Source organism: Colias philodice, chromosome 12, assembly GCF_061535455.1.
Source record: "Colias philodice isolate Cphi_HAF_F1 chromosome 12, ilColPhil1 Martin Lab GWU primary, whole genome shotgun sequence".
NCBI lineage: Eukaryota > Metazoa > Arthropoda > Insecta > Lepidoptera > Pieridae > Colias > Colias philodice.
This window is the reverse complement of record NC_143097.1, coordinates 6,500,589-6,523,570: the sequence shown is the minus strand read 5'-3', so window position 1 is coordinate 6,523,570 and position 22,982 is coordinate 6,500,589. Positions and strand designations below refer to the sequence as shown.

General features: G+C 32.5%; 4 long non-coding RNA genes across 4 annotated transcripts in view; 1 reads left to right on the top strand and 3 right to left on the bottom strand.

Moving 5' to 3' along the window:
• Nucleotides 1–22,982, top strand: part of LOC149484105 (uncharacterized) — a 219,251-nt gene that overhangs the window by 71,446 nt on the left and 124,823 nt on the right. The window lies entirely within an intron of this gene.
• Nucleotides 1,303–4,030, bottom strand: LOC149484117 (uncharacterized). Its single transcript, XR_016316345.1, has 2 exons — nt 3,939–4,030; nt 1,303–1,632 (listed from the first exon to the last, which is right to left on the bottom strand). It is a non-coding gene; the product is annotated as an uncharacterized LOC149484117 (long non-coding RNA).
• On the bottom strand, nt 9,226–9,984 carry LOC149484116 (uncharacterized). The gene is made up of 2 exons (XR_016316452.1): nt 9,921–9,984; nt 9,226–9,746 (listed from the first exon to the last, which is right to left on the bottom strand). It is a non-coding gene; the product is annotated as an uncharacterized LOC149484116 (long non-coding RNA).
• LOC149484115 (uncharacterized) lies at nt 17,705–18,506 on the bottom strand. The gene is made up of 2 exons (XR_016316451.1): nt 18,443–18,506; nt 17,705–18,261 (listed from the first exon to the last, which is right to left on the bottom strand). It is a non-coding gene; the product is annotated as an uncharacterized LOC149484115 (long non-coding RNA).

Genomic DNA, 22,982 nt, shown 5'->3' with positions numbered 1-22,982 from the left:
ATATATTTTTTATTTTTTACTTTTCCGTTTTGGAAGTTGGTTGTTTTTAAAGTAGTTATTTTTATCTGTAATTACAGATAGTCAAATTCATAATCCCGCCTTCAACAAAGAAAATGATGTCGCTTGCGACCGTTCCGTACATATATGATAATTTTTATTTTCAAGCACTGTTCTTATGTAATTTTATTTCTATTGACTTCAACGTACGCTCAATGATATCATTATGAAAAATTATAAATTATTATAATATAATAAAAAGTTATCCCACACTTTTGGGTTTATTTTTCTCTTACTTTGTAATATTCTCTTTTAAAAGACAAGAAGCAAAAAGCTTTAATTTTTAAAGAAAGGTTTCACAAAGTGTGTACTGCTACGTATGTTATTGTATTTATGTTTATTTGATATCTTTATTAATTATTAAAGTAATAAAGATATAAAAACATATAAAAGTAAAGTAAATACGATCCAATACCGTAAAATATTTATTAGTATGATTTTTTTAAGAGTTTACTAGACTAGCGTAGTATGACATTCCACTGTAAACCATCATCTCACCCATCATAATTGTAGTTCACCTGTAAAATATAAAATTAATAGATATTTATTGCTATTGAATGTATCATAAAATTATGAAGAAGACAATTTATGGAAAATTACTACTTATTTCTTTCAATACCGCCTCATGGCAGCCCCATAGTTTTCTCGGTTTTGCAAAGAAAAAGAGAGACAGAGATATTATGTTTCTATATGACATAATGTGCTCTTTAATATAAGTATAATGTCTTAATTATGGTCAATGGAATCACTTAATAAGACTTTTATTAAAATACAAAATATGTGTTACTGAACCAAAATTAAAATCTGTATACGGGGTGTGGCGTAATGGATGGATAACCGGTTGTTTTGCTATATCTACAGCTGTTTTCAGTACAACTATCCGCTAGTCATATTATACTGTTATATTATTACTGTCATATCTAGGCGAGTAAACGAAGCATTTAGCAATTTAATCAATGTGATAGTGTAATTCCACAGGTAATACACTATCCCGATATCAATACACACTTTACAAAGATGATAGAATATAAGACAATTTTAATTTAAAGATTCAATAGCAGTTCTTATTCATATTTAGATTTGTTATCTATAATTCTTATATTAGGTTCTTTCCGAACCCTCCTCAAGTTTTTTCTGTTATTAATTTTAGGTATTTATTATACCAAGTTGCTCGTAATTTCATGAATTCTATTTTTTTTCAAAACTTTAAATTCAGGAGTTAGAAATTAAAAATTAAACACGACATTCACACAGAATAATTTTTATTGTAATCGCCAAAACTATTTTCACAAATGAAGTAGTTCATTATCAACAAATTTAATAATAAAATAAAAATTTAATATAATTAATGGGCGGTAGAAATTTAATGTTTGTCTAGGAATGATGAGTAGACTTTGTGATGGGAGGCGTGGTAACTGGGGGATGGGTGGTTATTATGAGTCCATCTTGGCAGGCGACGTTGGGCACACTCGCGAGGGCTACGAGCGCCGCTGTTACGGACCTGTAGCCGAAGTCAGCGCTCGCTTCTACTGCGGGGCTCACTGCGAGCGTCGACAACAGCGCAGCTACGACGAACTGAAACGAGTTAAAGTGAATGTAGTTGAATTAGGTGAATTGGTAGGTATTCTCTGTTACAGTGTAAAGATTTTCCTTTAGGTGCTGCCCATTTATTGAATATTGTAAGTTTATAATTATAAATGCGTCATAAACAAGGATAATTGCAAAAAGTTAAAAAAGTATTATCAAATCCTTACTTTATAAGGCTTATAAAATATTATTACTTAAATGCGATAATGAGTGAGTGTTTTTTTTTTATTATTTATTCTTTATTTATTACTTATCTATATATACCTATATAAAAGAAAGTCTGTATGTTCCAACACTTATAACTCGAGATCTGCTGAACCAATTTTCATGGTTTTGGATTTGTTGGATTTGTTACCGCCCAGAATAGCAGAATAAATCATAAAAACAACAAAAATTAGACCAATAAATATTTTCCCAAAATTTTGATTTTCGTACATGTCAATCATTAGTAATGTCAATCCTGTCAAATACGGAAAATAATGTTTGACATTCATGCGTTCAAAAATGTATTATGTGTAAAATAATTAAAAAGTAAAAAGGGTGAATAAATATTGTTTGTATTTTTTTTAAATCAATTATCAAAAAGTGCAATAAAAGCAGATACATAAAAATTCCTCAAATGATTGTGTTTACGCGTGTTTTCAGAAATTAATAAGGTATTTTTGGTGAGGAATCTAACCAAGAAGGTTAGTTTTTTTTTTATATCAGAGCAAGCAAAGGAGCAGATGGGCCACCTGCCCCCCTAGACAAGTGGCTTTCTATTAGCGTAAAGTTCAATAGAATAGATTATGAATGTATGAGATTGACGTTTGATTACGACGACGACGACGATTGATTACGTCACTCATACATTCATAATCTATTCTATTGAACTTTACGCTAATAGAAAGCCACTTGTCTAGGGGGGCAGATGTTAAGTGTTTACCACCGCCCATAAACACTTGTAACACTAGAAGTGGGTGCTTTGCCGGCCTTTTAGTTCGCTTAATTATTAAAAAGAAATTCTAAAAAAAAATAAAAATTCTGACAATTATAATTTGTCGCAATTTCGTCGACTGCTTCAACAATATTGCGTTGTCATAATAATATTATTACGTATATTAGTTAAAATTGAAACGGAGCCCCTGATTATATTGGTTCGAACCAAGCTAAATTGCGTTTTGAAGATTACCATTTACGCGATGCAATTAGCACAGAGAAGAAGATGCAGAAAATGTTGGTCTGTTTACTGCGACTTAAACAGGTCATGAATATGCGCAAGATGCAATGACATACATAATATTTTCATCATTATGGTCGGCCAGATTTATTCATTACATTTAAAGGAAATTATTCAACTGCTGCTTTCCAAAAAATCCGATCATGAGTTACAAAAGCAACACATCTTTGGGATTATTCAATGATGGATATATGTATTCAATCGAATGACAAAAATAAGGCTTGCAGCATGCACATTTAATTTGGTTAGTCGAAAGAATTCGGGCGGATAAAAATTGTATGTGCGGGGATTGCTAATCCTGTAACCGATCCAGAACGACATGACATTATGTTCTAATCACGAATATATGATTCATGGACCGTGTGGCACCATCAACCGGCAATCACCATGCATGGTTGACAGCGAGTGTTCCTAAAGGTATCCACGAAAATTGACCGCACCTCACAGGCAACGATGGTTACCCACTGTATCATCGTCGGTCGCCCGATGATAGTGGTAGAAGTAGAACTATCATAATTAAAGTGAAAGGAAACGATTTGTGGTCGACACCAGTTAAAGAACGAAAAGAGTTAATTCGAGTGCATCCCAGGCTGCAAAACGTAGTTTAATTCAATAGGTAATTTTTCTCTGACACGTGTAGGTATGAAGTATTTAAGTAATTATTTTTTTATTCTATTTGTATATGTGTTATTCATCGAAATAAAAAGCCATTATACCTATATCTATATTTATTTTGTATCATTGTATTCCGTTCATTCAAATTAGTTCCAAGCCCAAACGTAACACGACATTCATTGACTGCAGGGCGGTACAAAGTTCGCCGGGCCAGCTAGTTAGTAGATAAATAAAAATGTCTCATTAAAAATATGTGTATCGAGAACAAACTCTCGTATTCAAAAGAAATTCACTTGGGAATGAGATATTTCAACCCGGATAAAAAGTAAAGCTTGTCCGAACAATCCCCGTACACCTAGTAAGAAAATCCAGTTTTATATGTATTTATATTGTTAATTTCATTTTCTTTCACACAGTAGGCACATTTCCAAAATAAAAACAAAAAATAAATGTTACTTACCATTACAGGAATCATTGTGATAAGCGGTTTTCCTTACTTCTTGTTCTCGAAAACGACGACTAATAGCCAACTGAAGAATATCAAAACGCACCTCTTTATATACTCAAAAACTGCCAGAAGTTCTAGTCATGCATGTTTATTAAATATATAAATAAATTAACGACTACAAAAGAACACTTCAATTTTTTGTAATTCTTTTATTTAAAATTCGTTAAGTATGAATATCAGTAAAGTACTCGTTCATTTTGTATAGAATATATCTTTGTATGAAAAGCAGTTATGATTTAATAATTGCTATGAATAAAGCCAACATATATTTTTTTTTAAGTTCATCTTCGTAATAATATGTCATCTTATTATTGCCATATTATGTTTATAATTCCAAACAACCTATCTTTTACACTGAAATGTTACATATTTTGGGACTTTAGTCCTTCTGAGTGGTCACAATTTTTGTATTCGATGAATGTATAAGGTTCATAGAAGCTTTACTTCAGGTCCTTATTCAATAAATTAGTTTTTTGTACTTTATTTAATTAATTACCGTTTTATATGATTTTTATGGAAAACTATCAAACCCGGCGAACTCCGTTTAGCCACTAGAGACACCTTTTCTTTGTTATAAACCTCACGGAGCTCGAGACCTTTCCAACGAATGCAAAACCGTGGAAATCGGTTCGTGCGTTCTGGAGTTATAGCGTCAGGAAGGAAAACCCGACTTATTTTTATATAGTAGAAGACAATTAGTATTCTTTAAAAAAATATTCAATGTACAGTTTTGACTTTCCTACGATTTTATTATAATATGTATAGATTATCGTAGATCTCTCACGCGCATGTTTGACCAATTTGAGCTACGTATAATAAATGGCGAGAACTTTCGTCCTTCACTTTAAAATTACAATAATTGAGATACATCTATCAGATAACAAAACATACTTACGTATGAAATATTTTTTATGAAAAATTACTATTAAATGAATATGTGTATTTTTACAATAATAAGTGTACAATGTACATCATAAAGCAAAAATATTGCTATTTTGAGAAATGTGTTTATCTTATTATAGCTTTTTAATTTCAGACTATAATTGAAAATATTGAAATACTATATAAGACAGTGTGTACAGACTATGTACACACTGTCATATATAGTGGTCCGCCCCGGCTTCGCCCGTGGTACCTACATGTTTATACTATCCTATCTCTCAAGTTGGATCGAAATTCGAACTGCACATGGTGTGCAAATTTTATTATAATCGGTTAAGTGGTTTAGAAGTCCATTGAGGACAAACATTGTGACACGAGATTTATATATATTACGATTAATCTTTTGTTGAATAAAATAAGTGAAGTCCCATGTGATAGTGGGGTAAGGGGCAGATGCATTATACATCTGTTTCACTGATCGATGTTTCTTTAGGGACAAGTAGGTGATCAGCCTTCTGTGTCCTACCAGACCAAGACTTTTTTTTTCTTCGTCTCCACCGGCAATCGAACCCAGGACCCTTCGGTGCTACGCTCACGCGTCAACCACTTTACCAAGGAGTCCCATGGCGGTCCTAATTGAATTAAATAAAAAATAAACATTTAAACGAATTATTCTCTAGAAAGAATATGATATATATCTGCAAAATTTTAGTCCACCTTGTGTTTAATCGTTCGTAATATGTTATAATGTTATATTAAGCTCAGGAGAACATTTACCGAATTTTACTTGTTCAATAATTTCTCGTACAATTTCTTTTAAAACTCTAATGAGCTCAAAGAAATTAAGTATATTATACTTAATAAGCGTAATTTAAATGTATGTATTTGAAAAAGTGGTATAAATTTCATGCTAAGATTTAACTAACAATTCTAATTTGAAGAATATACAAAATTTGAAATAAATAAAGCATGAGCTCTAGGAAGTCTTAGCGGATAAATATAGTGAAAAATGCACCTAAGATGCTAAAAAAGGTACTACTGGAAGTAATTCTTAAACCCCATTCCATTTAAAATTTACTACAATCCTCAACAGAGATGTTTGTACGGTGCCAGATTAACATTCTGTAAGACTGTAGTTGAGCTTTTGTATAGAAAATATGTATTCCAGTTCTTATAATATTTATATTTTTTATTTTGAAATGACTTTAGATAATATACTATAAAGATAATCTATATACTAATATTATAAATGCGAAAGTAACTCTGTCTGTCTGTCTGTTACTCAATCACGCCTTAACTACTGAACCAATTTGCATGAAATTTGGTATAGAGATATTTTGAAACCCGAGAAAGGACATAGGATAGGTTTTATCCCGGAAATCCTACGGGAACGGGTTTTTATTGAAAACGCGGGCGAAGCCGCGGGCGGAAAGCTAGTCTATATCACTACATAGTATAAAACAAAGTCGCTTTTCCTGTCCCTATGTCCCTATGTCCCTATGTCCCTTTGTACGCTTAAATCTTTGAAACTACGCAACGGATTTTGATGCGGTTTTTTTTAATAGATAGAGTGATTCAAGAGGAAGGTTTATATGTATAAAAACATCCATAAAATAGTGGAGAAGTACTGATATTTTTGAGGTTTCTAATGTGATGTCGTAAAAAATTACATTTTTTCCGCTTACATTGCAAACGCAGGCTGAACCCTACGAGTTTTATCAAAATAATGTACTAAGTATTATACACATTGAAAAGGTCTACAGAAAAGTCCGCGATGGTATATGTCTATCTCTTATGGATAACCCACAATAACTTTTTTTTGTCATTTACTTTTTACGACAAATAATGGCTAATTTTCGATGCGATTTTAACTAATAAGTACAGCATTAATCCTTAACCAATTAAATACCTTGAATAAATTGTGCATTTAATATAGATCTATGTGGCTCTTTACACCGTATGATTTAAATGAATATTTTCGAAGATATTACAGATTTAAAAATTGCGGGACGTAGCGTTTGCGGCGGCACCGGCCGGCCGCCCGGCTATCTATTTTATACCCGTGCGAAGCCGGAGCGGGCCGCTATGTTTTTATATACAACGTTCACAGTTTTTTTGTAGTGTATTCAGTATCAGCATTGCACCCGTGCGAAGCCGGGGCGGGTCGCTAGTATGTATATAAAACTCAAAGGTGACTGATATAGTGATCTATCAACGCACAGCCCAAACCACTGGACGTATCGGGCTGAAATTTGGCATGCAGGTAGATGTCATAACGTAGGCGTCCCCTAAGAAAGGATTTTAGAAAATTCATCCCCCAAGGGGATCAAATAGGGGATGAAAGTTTGTACCATGAAAATTTATCTTTTCCACGCAGGCGAAGCTGCGGGCAACAGCTAGTATACTACATTTTCCTTTATTTTAAATATGAATCAACAACATGCAATACCTACATGATAATTTTTCAATAACATTTTATATCTATTCTTTACAATAGTATAACTATTCGTAATCTTCGTAATAGATGCACATAGTTTATTGTTAATTGATGTATCAAGTATTATACATACATGTATAATGTTATGTGTATCATTTTAAGTAGGTATTTCAAAAGTTCGATAAATACCATCACTATCACTACATAGTATAAAACAAAGTCGCTTTCCCTGTCCCTATGTCCCTATGTCCCTTTGTACGCTTAAATCTTTGAAACTACGCAACAGATTTTGATGCGGTTTTTTTTAATAGATAGAGTGATTCAAGAGGAAGGTTTATATGTATAATAACATCCATTAAATAGTGGAGAAGTACTGTTATTTTTCAGGTTTCTAATGTGATGTCGTAAAAAAATACATTTTTTCCGCTTACATTGCAAACGCAGGCTGAACCCTACGAGTTTTATCAAAATAATGTACTAAGTATTATACACATTGAAAAGGTCCACAGAAAAGTCCGCGATGGTATATGTCTATCTCTTATGGATAACCCACAATAACTTTTTTTTGTCATTTACTTTTTACGACAAATAATGGCTAATTTTCGAAGCGATTTTAACCAATACAGCATTAATCCTTAACCAATTAAATACCTTGAAAACATTGTTCATTTAATATAGATCTATATGGCCCTTTACACCGTATGATTTAAGTGAATATTTTCGAAGATATTACAGATTTAAAAATTGCGGGACGTAGCGTTTGCGGTGGGTACCGACCGGCCGCCCGGTTATCTATTTTATACCCGTGAAGCCGGAGCGGGCCGCTATGTTTTTATATACAACGTTCACAGTTTTTCTGTAGTGTATTTAGTATCAGCATTGCACCCGTGCGAAGCCGGGGCGGGTCGCTAGTATAAAATAAATTACATTTAAAATATTTTAAAAGCTGGTATTTAATTTCTAGTTGCTTAAATCCTAATATAGTCGCTACATAATATAAGGATCCAGCCGGCAGTTGCTCTGGCAGTGCTGTAAATGCTTTGATGCGGTTTCTATTCCTATACTAGATGCTGATATCTTTATTTTACTGCACTTAAACTAGTATTAGATATCTCATATAAACAATATCTTATATCACTAAATTGCCCAGTAGTATTATTTGTATGAAATAAAAACACATTTTGATTTTAACGGAAAACATAAGCCATATTTTAAATGAACTCACAAACGCTTTATAGCTGTTAAATGGTCGCTTCTATACAAAATTATATCGTAAACCATTATGAAAACGTTAAAGTTAAACAATTGAAGTCCATTCGGTTCAAACTAGCTCCAACTATTACATTAACTGCTTTAAAGCATTCGCTGAATATAAATCGAGCTATTGTGATAACTTTATGGGTTAAATATTTCACCATATAAAGCTCTTAATATAACTCTATAAAACAATAGTTTATACTTTATAGTAAAATAAGGAAATATACTTGGTACTGAGTAATAATTAAAGTGACTATAGGTATGCAACTATTATAATACATAGTCGTAAATAATTTGATTTGATATACGTCTTCTTTAGTAATAAGTATTAGGTTTTCAAAATAATACAAATATGTACTTAATCTTCTTCTTATATAAATAAATAAAAATGAATCGCAAAATGTGTTGGTAAGCGCATAACTCGAGAACGGCTGAACCAATTTCGATAATTCTTTTTTTATTATATTCCTTGAAGTACGAGAATGGTTCTGATGATGTAGAGAAAACGTAAACATGTACCACGGGCGAAGCCGGGGTGGACCGCTAGTAGATTATAAAAACTAAAGAATGTTATATCTGGGTACAAGCCTGCGATGTCTCTTAGAATATATATATTGAACCTGGCGTGATTCTGAAATTGATTCATCCAATCATTAAAACACATTCTTTAATATATGAATTTATTAATTAATAGGAAAAATATTTAACAACAGCAAAGGTTTCGTGGAAAATCGTAGATCGTAGCAGATTATAAGGCACTTTATCAACGGGTAGATAAATAAGATTAGTTAATCAAAATAAGTATTGAAAAACTAATCATGGATCGACTTAGAGTTAATCATTTTTCAACAACAAAAATCAGCTTTCTTTACAGTGTGGAAAAATGACAGCACCATACAGTTCGTCTAGCGCCATCCCTTTCCCACACTGGAAATACTACTATAAGACATGGTAACCCCCTGGACGTTGAATAGAGTGCCTTATTTTTATTCCGTTTAAAAGAAGGGATTTGTGGATGTCACTACTAGTGGTACAGAGTCGACTGGTGAAGGCTCCACGAAGGGTACATTTGCGACAGCGACCACGCCGGCCATGATTGTTGCTGACGGCAATGCTGGATGTCCGAAGTCACAAGCTGCTGTAGGATTGACTGCCAATGTTGACAGTAAAGCGACTGCAATGAACTGGGAACAAAAAATTGATTTTTTTTTAATACGTTAAGAGAAATAACAATTACGTTTAGTTTAACTGAGGCAAAGGGTTGCGTGCTGGCCCAAAGAGAATCACCGGTCTTACACAATACACATAAAACATCTTTTAAATTTGTATTAATGTATTAAATATTAAATAAGACTTACCACTACCGGGAACATTTTCTTGGATTGTTGTTTTTTGATCAACTGTAATAGTCAACTGAAGAATATTTCTCAGCGTCACCTTATATACTTTTGGAAGTCAATAAGAACAAAAAGAATGCAAATTCGTATCTAACTAAAATAGGTATTATAATACAAATTTTGCGTGAAATCTTTTTGAGGTCTCCTAAGCGTATTAAGAGTACAAAAGACAATATTGTAGAAACATTATAATTTTAGAAACAATTTGCGTTAATATTTTGACGGATAAAGTTCCACTTAGTTAATTAAAATTTATTTCTTACTCCATCTTCTTTACATTTTTTGTTTGCATAATATAATAGGTTCATTAATATTATAAAAGTTACCTAGAGGCATCTAGCAATCCACAGCGATATTTTCATATTAAAAATTTTGTGTCGTCGTCATGTTTTTATTAAAAATGTATAATTTATTATTGTAAGTACCTAAACAAAAATTCTATTACAGTACTCCAAAATTAATAATGCGCATGCAGATCTTCGCTGATAATCGTATTTCCAGAAACACCCAAATCACCCCGAATCATTGAATCGTAAGTGCCCTAAACAATGCACTTGCATCTTGCACCTTGTTCGAAAGAAGTAAGAGTCAATTCAGAATCGAAAACAATTCTGGCGATAGGCGACGGTAGCCAGTCAGTCAAAAAATTCAAAAATACGTCAGTCGTCTTTAAATATTGGTGGTGACCGCACGTATTATTTCTGTATGGAATTATATAGAGCTGCTGTTACATACCCTTCTTAGGTCTGTTACAAAGTTGAATTTTCCGATAAAAAGATTATTTACACAGGTAGCAGATAGCAGTGGGGAAAGTGAAAATTAATATGAGCATAATGAAAGTTCTGATCATTCTACGATATCAGAAATAGAGATAATCCCTGATTCTGTAAATCCTTTGGACTGAGATTTTAATGATTAGATTTCATAATTTAAATGTAAACCAGTGTTTGATAATCATTTTTTAAATTTAAACTTTGTCTTATTTTAACCTTCCATAAATCCATCATTATACCAGCTTCAGTAAGACACTTTAATAGTTCTAATTATAGAATTTTCACAAGTAAATCAATACAACAAATATATATTCGCAATCGTGTGGCTTATCCTCGCTATTAACTTACATTGAATTATCGAAACAAATTTCTTTACTTATCTCTTATACCATAAAATTACAATAAAACTCATAATTCTAATAAACTATGCATGAAGAAAATACATTTAACCACTCTATATACATATCGTCTTCGGAGGCTCGGGGAATATGACAGTTGCCGAACAGTGACGAAGTTTTCTATGCGCATTATCAGTTTGGGAGTACTGTACTGCACTTTGTTATTTGGTTATTCGAATTGTTTAAAATTTTGCTTTTGCAGCCATACCAAATAATTATGGTTGTTTAATTTAAAATTTACATTATATTTTGTCTTTACATTATGTACCTACAGCTTGATTATTTTTGTAAGGCAATTAAATAGATTGAAGACATCTTTAGATCGTGTTTCTTATTGAAGTAAAACTTCTTTAGGCGCGACTAGGGAGTAACTCAGATTTTTTTTCTGACGGAAGTAACGCTGTGTAGTTTCCGCCATTTAAAAATAATAATTCTGATTGGTTGTAAGTATATGTCATATACTACACGCTTCTTGACTTATACGCCAGCTAGTGGCAAATATCATAATAGACTACAAGCCCACATATGAAAAAAATATGGGTCAAATGAACCACCACGGGACATATCTAGTACGAAAGAAGAGCAAAAAATAATAAGATTCATCACTATGCCGTCACTTGTAAGCTGTCCAACTGAGTGCAGATGAGAATTGAAAAGTACAGGTAGACTCGGTAAATTTTGGTCATATATTTTTGTACGGCATTCTTAACCATCGATAGATCCATTAAAAATAATAAGAAACCGCTCAGTGCCGTACAAAAATGTTGGTCCACCAAGTCGGAATTTTAATTTCATTTCCGAGAGTTACCGGGGGTAAATTTGGTCATTTGACCATATACGGCATCTGTGTCATACTATTGCTATACTGCTTTTAATCCATTATTCCGCAACGCCGTACAAAAATCATGGGGACAAGGGGAAAAAATCAAGAGTTGCAATCCCCTCTCTTTCCCCACTCCAGGGGGTCATTTGACTAAGTACGGCTTCAGTTCCAAAACATTATCTAGCACTCAAAAGTACTATTAAAAGCAATGCCGTCAAAAAATAATTGTTCTTTTAAATGTATACCAATAATCATCTTAATTTCATCGAATTCTTGATATAAAGAGCTGTAAGGTCATTTGACCCTGTACGGGAACTTTTTTTTAACATGATATTGTAAAATTCAATTGTTGTATAATATTGCCGTTCAAAAGAAACCGTTCTAAAAAAAGTTATAGAGAAATGCAAAACCAGAAATTTTGTTAAAGTTTAAACATCGTAGATTAATGAAATATAATAGTTTTCTACACTTTATTCGTTGTTTTAAATAGTATTAACATAGATAAATTAGGAAAAAACGATGCCGTACATTTTTGTGCAGACCACATCTTTTAGGCTGATGAAAGCGACGAAAGCTACAATTTTAAGGGTGCTTTATGGCCATTTGATACAGTACGGCATTAACATATTTTTACCCAACTACGGCAAAGCAAAAGGAGGGTTATGGTTTTGACAGGTCATGTATGTATGTTCATCTATTCCCTCGTAACTTCTAAACTACTTATCAGAATTCGACAAATAACATATCATTAGAAGCATCTGAATTGTTCACTGGATAACCAGCGACCAGCTAGCTAAAGGCTATATGGGGTTTCACAAAATCTAATGTGGCGCCCTCTAGCGGACAAAACATACAGAGTAAAAAAATAAAGTTAAGATAAATATGCCGTGTTTGGTATCATTTGAAAGCGCTTTACTTGTACATTTTGAATATGTATATAATACTAGCATTTGCTTGTGACTTTACCTGTATTCATGGGCTGATTGCATATAATTCACATCTTTTCGTTCATAGCTTTTTTATTAGTTCATCAATTTAACGGAGTCCATTCCACTTGACTCCGACTTTCCAAGGTGATAATTAACCACCTCGTGCTTCTTAATATTAATGTATATTTATATTTTATTATCAAAATATAAAGCAAACATTTCGTTATATGGATTTTTTCTTTTTCAGATTTTTCCCCTTTGAACCAACGAAAATATACGGCACATGAAAAAATATTATCTATGCATAAAATACTTTAAAAATAAATTTATTTCGTGTTGTGTCAAATGACCCCCTGGAGTGGGGAAAGAGAGGGGATTACAACTCTCGATTTTTTCCCCTTGTCCCCATGATTTTTGTACGGCGTTGCGGAATAATGGATTAAAAGCAGTATAGCAATAGTATGACACAGATGCCGTACATGGTCAAATGACCAAATTTACCCCCGGTAACTCTCGGAAATGAAATTAAAATTCCGACTTGGTGGACCAACATTTTTGTACGGCACTGAGCGGTTTCTTATTATTTTTAATGGATCTATCGATGGTTATGAATGCCGTACAAAAATATATGACCAAAATTTACCGAGTCTACCTGTACTTTTCAATTCTCATCTGCACTCAGTTGGACAGCTTACAAGTGACGGCATAGTGATGAATCTTATTATTTTTTGCTCTTCTTTCGTACTAGATATGTCCCGTGGTGGTTCATTTGACCCATATTTTTTTCATATGTGGGCTTGTAGTCTACGTTATTTTGTGGCTTAATATGACGTTGTTATAATGTTGTTTTACTTGTGTTACACATGATAATTATCATATTATTATTTTACAAGCAACGAAACAAAAACGTTAAAGCAAAACAGAACAAAAACTCTCGATTTTGTAGTTTTTTTCTTTTAGCTCATAGATACTACGATTGTTATCGTACTTTATGTATTATTGGTAATTCTATGGCTAAGGATTTAAAACAAAAAAACTGTATAGTATAGGAGCCAAGAGCCAAAAAACAAAGTAAAAAATCGTTTGAAAATAATAAAATAGGTTATCTTGTGGATTAGAATATCGTTCTTATGCACTAGTTTGTATTTTAAGCGATTATAATTTTGCAAATTCAATTCGTTGGAATGAATGATAATAAAAAAAAAAAGTGTGTGCGTGTAACCTTTACGCGCGATTGAAGTAAAACGCACATGTCAATATAACCTTGTTATTGAATATTATAAAATGTCGCAATTGTCAGAAAATTTATTTTTAATTTACTTATTTTAAAAGTAATAAATAAACAAGTACTATATTTAGAGATTTTCAAAAAATTTTGCAATTTAAAATAATGTTTTTAAAACTGTTGAATTTTTCATTCACTTTGCTATTCACAATTGATCCGTTTGAAAATTTGAAAATAAATAATCCTAATTGATTATAGACTACAAGCCCGCATAGGACAAAAATATGGGTCAAATGAACCACCAGGGGACATATCTAGAACGATAGCAGAGCAAAAAATAATAAGATTCATCACTATGCCGTCACTTGTAAGCTGTCCAACTGAGTGCAGATGAGAATTGAAAAGTACAGGTAGACTCGGTAAATTTTGGTCATATAGTTTTGTACGGCATTCTTAACCATCGATAGATCCATTAAAAATAATAAGAAACCGCTCAGAGCCGTACAAAAATGGTGGTCCACCAAGTCGGAATTTTTATTTAATTTCCGAGAGTTACCGGGGGTAAATTTGGTCATTTGACCATGTACGGCATCTGTGTCATACTATTGCTATACTGCTTTTAATCCATTATTCCGCAACGCCGTACAAAAATTATGGGGACAAGGGGAAAAAATCGAGAGTTGTAATCCCCTCTCTTTCCCCACTCCAGGGGGTCATTTGACACAACACGAAATAAATTTATTTTTAAAGTATTTTATGCATAGATAATATTTTTTCATGTGCCGTACATTTTCGTTGGTTCAAAGCGGAAAAATCTGAAAAAGAAAAAAATCCATATAACGAAATGTTTGCTTTATATTTTTATAATAAAATATAAATATACATTAATATTAAGAAGCTCGAGGTGGTTAATTATCACCTTGGAAAGTCGGAGTCAGGTGGAATGGACTCCGTTAAATTGATGAACTAATAAAAAAGCTATGAACGAAAAGATGTGAATTATATGCAATCAGTCCATGAATACAGGTAAAGTCACAAGCAAATGCTAGTAATATATACATATTCAAAATGTACAAGTAAAGCGCTTTCAAATGATACCAAACACTGCATAATATTTATTTTAACTTTATTTTTTTACTCTGTATGTTTTGTCCGCTAGAGGGCGCCACATTAGATTTTGTGAAACTCCATATAGCCTTTAGCTAGCTGGTCGCTGGTTATCCAGTGAACAATTCAGACGCTTCTAATGATATGTCATTTGTCGAATTCTGATAAGTAGTTAAGAAGTTACGAGGGAATAGATGAACATACATACATGACCTGTAAACAACCATAACCCTCCTTTTGCTTTGCCGTAGTTGGGTAAAAATATGTTAATGCCGTACTGTATCAAATGGCCATAAAGCACCCTTAAAATTGTAGCTTTCGTCGCTTTCATCAGCCTAAAAGATGTGGTCTGCACAAAAATGTACGGCATCGTTTTTTCCTAATTTATCTATGTTAATACTATTTAAAACGACGGATAAAGTGTAGAAAACTATTATATTTCATTAATCTACGATGTTTAAACTTTAACAAAATTTCTGGTTTTGCATTTCTCTATAACTTTTTTTAGAACGGTTTCTTTTGAACGGCAACACTATACAACAATTGAATTTTACAATATCATGTTAAAAAAAAAGTTCCCGTACAAATGACCTTACAGCTCTTTATATCAAGAATTCGATGAAATTAAGATGATTATTGGTATACATTTAAAAGAACAATTATTTTTTGACGGCATTGCTTTTAATAGTACTTTTGAGTGCTAGATAATGTTTTGGAACCGAAGCCGTACTTAGTCAAATGACCCCCTGGAGTGGGGAAAGAGAGGGGATTGCAACTCTCGATTTTTTCCCCTTGTCCCCATGATTTTTGTACGGCGTTGCGGAATAATGGATTAAAAGCAGTATAGCAATAGTATGACACAGATGCCGTACATGGTCAAATGACCAAATTTACCCCCGGTAACTCTCGGAAATTAAATAAAAATTCCGACTTGGTGGACCACCATTTTTGTACGGCACTGAGCGGTTTCTTATTATTTTTAATGGATCTATCGATGGTTAATAATGCCGTACAAAAATATATGACCAAAATTTACCGAGTCTACCTGTACTTTTCAATTCTCATCTGCACTCAGTTGGACAGCTTACAAGTGACGGCATAGTGATGAATCTTATTATTTTTTGCTCTGCTATCGTTCTAGATATGTCCCCTGGTGGTTCATTTGACCCATATTTTTGTCCTATGCGGGCTTGTAGTCTATATGTTTTTAACGAATTTCTTAGTAATTTTATTTTGCTCCTAGCCTCTAGGTATACTATAACGATTTCAGAGTTGCCCCCTCGGTAATATTATATTATACTTCAATGCCAATCCATTGGTACACATTTCATTCCTGTCGATTCTGGGTTTTTGGTTCATACATTTTTGGACATGTCCTTTGGCATGGCAGGTAGATGTTAGGACGTAGGTAAAAACACATTTTGATATTAACGGAAAACATAAGCCATATTTTAAATTAACTCACAAACGCTTTTTAGCTGTTAAATGGTCGCTTCTATACTAAATTATATCGTAAACTATTATGAAAACGTTAAAGTTTAACAATTGAAGTCCATTCGGTTCAAACTAGCTCCAACTATTACATTAACTGCTTTAAAGCAGTCGCTGAATATAAATCGAGCTATTGTGATAACTTTATGGGTTAAATATTTCCCTATATTAAGCTCTTAATATAACTCTATGAAACAATACTTTATAGTAAAACTAGCGGCCCGCCCCGGCTTCGCCCGTGGTACATATGAAAAATAGATGTTGGCCGATTCTCAGACTTACCCGATATGCACAGAAAATTTCATGAGAATCGGTCCACCCGTTTCGGAGGAGTATGCAGACTAACATTGTGACACGAGAATTTTATATATAAGACTAGCGGTCCGCCCCGGCTTCGCCCGTGGTACATATGAAAAATAGATGTTGGCCGATTCTCAGACTTACCCGATATGCACAGAAAATTTCATGAGAATCGGTCCACCCGTTTCGGAGGAGTATGCAGACTAACATTGTGACACGAGAATTTTATATATAAAGAAGATAAGGAAATATACTTAGTATTGAGTAACTTTTGGTATGCAACTATTATAAAACATAGTCGTAAATAATTTGATTTGATATACGTCTTCTTTGGTAGAAGTATTAGGTTTTCAAAATAATACAAATATGTACTTAATCCATACTAATATTATAAATTCGAAAGTAACTCTGTCTGTCTGTCTGTTACTCAATCACGCCTTAACTACTGAACCAATTTGCATTAAATTTGGTATAGAGATATTTTGATACCCGAGAAAGGACATAGGATAGGTTTAATCCCGGAAATCCTACGGGAACGGGTTTTTCTTTGAAAACGCGGGCGAAGCCGCGGGCGGAAAGCTAGTAGATTATAAAAACTAAAGAATGTTATATCTGGGTACAAGCCTGCGATGTCTCTTAGAATATAGATATTGAACCTGGCGTGATTCTGAAATTGATTCATCCAATCATTAAAACACATTCTTTAATATATGAATTTATTAATTAATAGGAAAAATATTTAACAACAGCAAAGGTTTCGTGGAAAATCGTAGATCGTAGCAGATTATAAGGCACTTTATCAACGGGTAGATAAATAAGATTAGTTAATCAAAGGAAGTATTGAAAAACTAATCATGGATCGATTTAGAGTTAATCATTTTTCAGCAACAAAAAACAGTTATCCAGCTCTCGTACCATTATATTTAAAAATCAGCTTTCTTTACAGTGTGGAAAGATGACAGCACCATACAGTTCGTCTAGCGCCATCCCTTTCCCACACTGGAAATACTGCTATAAGACATTATAACCCCCTGGACGTTGAATAGAGTGCCTTATTTTTATTCCGTTTAAACGAAGGGATTTGTGGATGTCACTACTAGTGGTACAGAGTCGACTGGTGAAGGCTCCACGAAGGGTACATTCGCGACAGCGACCACGCCGGCCATGATTGTTGCTGACGGCAATGCTGGATGTCCGAAGTCACAAGCTGCTGTAGGATTGACTGCCAATGTTGACAGTAAAGCGACTGCAATGAACTGGGAACAAAAGATAGAATTTTTTTTAATAGGTACGTTAAGAGAAATAACAATTACGTTTAGTTTAACTGAGGCAAAGGGTTGCGTGCTGGCCCAAAGAGAATCACCGGTCTTACACAATACACATAAAACATAATATTTTAAATTTGTATTAATTTATTAAATATTTAATAAGACTTACCACTACCGGGAACATTTTCTTGGATTGTTGTTTTTTGATCAACTGTAATAGTCAACTGAAGAATATTTCTCAGCGTCACCTTATATACTTTTGGAAGTTAATAAGAACAAAAAGAATGCAAATTCGTATCTAACTCAAAATAGGTATTATTACAAATTTTGCGTGAAATCTTTTTGAGGCCTCCTAAACGCATTAAGAATACAAAAGACATAATATTATGACGACCTTGTAGAAATATTATAATTTTAGAAACAATTTGCGTTAATATTTTGACGGATAGAGTTCCACTTAATTAAAATTAATTTCTTACTCCATCTCCTCTACATTTTTTGTTTGAATAATACATATAATAGGTTAATTAATATTATAAAAGTTATACATAGAAGCATAGCAATCCATAGCGATATTTTCATGTTAAAATTTTTGTGTCGTCGCGGTCGTCGTGTTTTTATAAAAAATATATAATTTATTATTGTAAGTACCTAAACAAAAATTCTATTACTACACTTTGTTATTTGATTATTCGAATTGTTTAAAATTTTGCTTTTGCAGCCATACCAAATAATTATTTTAAAATTTACATTATATTTTGTATTATATGGTTGTTTATTTTAAAATTTACATTATATTTTGTCTTTTACATTATGTACAGCTTGATTATTTTTGGAAGGCAATAGATTGAAGACATCTTTAGATCGTGTTTCTTATTTTTTATTATCATTCATTCCAACGAATTGAATTTGCAAAATTATAATCGCTTAAAATACAAACCAGTGCATAATAACGATTCAATAAATTCAAAACATTATAGGAAGGAATAGAAAATTAATTAATTTCATAGTCTCTGGCCGAGGCAATAAACTTTTTATCGCAAAACGCGCAGAATGCAAACGCCAATACATAAAAGAAGAATTATTCGCTCGATTTGCATATTTCACAGAGTTAATTGACTTCGCAACGGCGCGAATGCTGCTACAATGGATGACCATGGCACTGCGTCTATTTTCAATTCACAAGCTGAAATGAGCCTTAATGCATTGGAGACAAGAATCATAAGCATAAACGACGTTGACGATGCAAAGTCTGCTGTTTCGACTTCTACGTTTCTGAAAAAGTATTTCACGGATTCAATTTTGCCATTAAACGCCAATCATTTCCATTTCCTTTTCAATTTTATGTTTTGAATACTTCCTCTATTTATACCTGCTGCTTAACTTTATAAATATATAAATAACAAGCTCTTATTGTGTACTAGGTAATATATTGCTACAGCCAACTTTATTCTATAAGTTTAGAAAGGTGACACAATGTTCAGTATTTTAAATATTTTAATTTTTAAATGGTCTAGTAATAGACATTGAAAATTATACATTAATAATCGAGAAAGATATTTACGCTCTTATTCAAACAAATAACTATAGAATTAAACGAATGTATATATTAGATTCTAACCTTTTCTGAAAAAGTATTTCACGGATTCAATTTTGCCATTAAACGCCAATCATTTCCATTTCCTTTTCAATTTTATGTTTTGAATACTTCCTCTATTTATACCTGCTGCTTAACTTTATAAATATATAAATAACAAGCTCTTATTGTGTACTAGGTAATATATTGCTACAGCCAACTTTATTCTATAAGTTTAGAAAGGTGACACAATGTTCAGTATTTTAAATATTTTAATTTTTAAATGGTCTAGTAATAGACATTGAAAATTATACATTAATAATCGAGAAAGATATTTACGCTCTTATTCAAACAAATAACTATAGAATTAAACGAATGTATATATTAGATTCTAACCTAAGTTTCTCTGAGTTTATAAATCTAACCGTTAGAAAAATAAACTTGAAGAAACTCAATATAACAAATATCTTATAATTTTACTTCAAAGTACAAAACCTTGTTACCTACAAAAACCTTCTCAACTCGACTGGACTATGTCCTCAAGTCCACTAGAACTCAACCATAGCTTGCAGATGGTCTAAGTATATCTTCCTCATAATTTTAAAAGATACCAACTATATTAACAAAACAAATATGAAAAAGAGAGTACCTTCTCTATAACTGTAAATTTAATCGATTACAATTACTTTCAAGCTTTATTACTATTGTTGAAACTAAAGTATTTTTCTTCATTTATTGTCTTAAAGATAAGTATCAAGTTTATCCAACCGTTATTAGAGACTAACAACGTGCTACAATAATGCATTGCTCCGTCAAAAACTATTTGCCCACTCCTAGTAGAAACACACTCCCGTTCATTTAATTAGTCAAACATTTGTTTCATATCCCACGGCCCTTACATGCTCAAAACTTAATTAAAATTGCATGCCTTTTATACAACGTAGAACAAACCACATTAGAATAGTAAACATTATATTTTTGTGTATTTTCTAACATTAAATTTAAGATTGTTTATATACCGCAATTTGTAATACATATTTAATCTAGTACGTATTGTTAGTGATTTACAGGAAATAATTAAATATTTAAAAATTATTATTTCGTATCTATCCAACTTTTAGGCGTGGACAGGGGCGTGCAGAAAAAAAATCGAATTTTCAACTTATCTGCACATTCGAAGGGCAAAACATATAGCAGGAGGTTACAGAGTGTTATCTGAACAGCCGTAATGAAGTTATGCATACAGAATACCTACAGCTTGATATCTAGCAACCAAAGGAAGCAAACATCAATTTAAAAGTCGTTAAAACTACCCATACACCTTACAATATTATAGTGGGCTATTACCAGGGTATCATGAAAGGCGTGGCGCCTACCCCCAGCATTGGATATAAATTTATCATGGTACACCGCAGTATAGGGGTCAATGCGATGCTATCGTGTAATTGATTAGAGCTTTTAGCGATATCTTGGTAGCGATCTCTAAATGTAACCGAAAGGAAATTCACAAATTACCTTTCGATCTATTTGACCTGTACTTTTTTCAGGAAACCCATCTGAGATTAAACCGGGCTTTCGAAATGGAAATTGAAAAAAGGAAATTGTTAATCCAGGATAGAACGCAAGTCAATTACTAGTAACATACATTGGAAAATCTGAGCACATATACTTGATTCAGAATTTACTGTTTATAATGAATAATTTTCCTTCTTAATCCTTATTTTTATACATACATATTTTTGTATAAGTTACACAATATTACAATAAAATGTTCTTAGGTTAAAATTTTTCGAAATATACAATAAACAGACATCTCTACAATTTGTTCTTGAATTGCCCAATAATATGAAGCGATAAAAGAGGAAAAATCCCACCTTCAAAGTATCATACTATAAGTTCGCAGAATACATGACAAACAGCTGTATGAATAGAATTCAGAAAGGTTTAAGTATAAAGTGGGAAGTTCCCTTCAAATCCGGGGATAATGATCACAATTCGACCAAAAATCCTCTCCAATCCGCGTTGGCACCCCTTTTATGAAACTTTTCTCCAATTTAAATGCGAGCGCGTTTTATCTTGCCTCGGTTGAGTCGGCGTTGTCATTTATACATATTTACGTTTTAGATATTAAAGATTTTTAACGGATATAAAACGCGATTTATTTGTTATGTTATATATAACAGTGCAAGATGCAATTGCTCGTACAGGTAGAGTTTTAAAACTCGTACTTGTGTTTTAATAAGATACAAGACTAACATAATATGTTGTTAATGAAATAAAACATTAAGGTAATAAATTCTCATTTCTTTATAAATAATTTTATTGATAAACGCTCGTGTGTTTTATCGCTCCCTCCCATGGAATAGACCGTAAAGTCAGGGTAACACCTCATTAAATTTTAAATGCGCCTCCGTACTTTAAGTCGGTTTCCGTTCAAATAGTAGTGAAAGGGTTAGGTTGCTCTCTTCAGGAGAATAAGCCATAAAAGACTAGCACTTGCCGTCAAATAAGCAAATAGAAAACTTGAAACGTTACGTTCACCCTTTCAGATCGTTTAAACGATGCAATTATTACGTATTTATATTCTATATTGTTAGAAAGATAAAATATAAGTATATATAATTGAATGGTTTTATGAAAATTACAAATCGGCAAGATAATATTTGACTTTACTTAGCTTGCTATTACAACAAGATAAATTAAAGAATGGTATACTGACATTTTTTTTGCATGAATTAAATTACTCGTAGCCAGAATGACATAGAATATAACGATTAATGTTATAATTATATATATACTAGGATAAATTAAACAATTATTTCCTTTATACTGAACCACAATAGAATTTACGGCATAATCCAAAAGTTATTTGAGTATGATAAGCTTACTCTATTGTTTGTAACTGAGAGTAACACCAAGCTTAAAACATTTCAACGTTTAATTTATGATTTAAGATCAGATAAAGATCTTGAGCTTCAAAGAAGCACTTGAATTTCAGTGAAATATTAATTGTAAAAATTACCATACGGAATGTACAAATAGTTCATAACGATATTAAAAATGAACTCCTATAGGTTTTTCTTATATATCCACCTATGTTAATACGCAGAACAGATATCACTAATGTATAGGT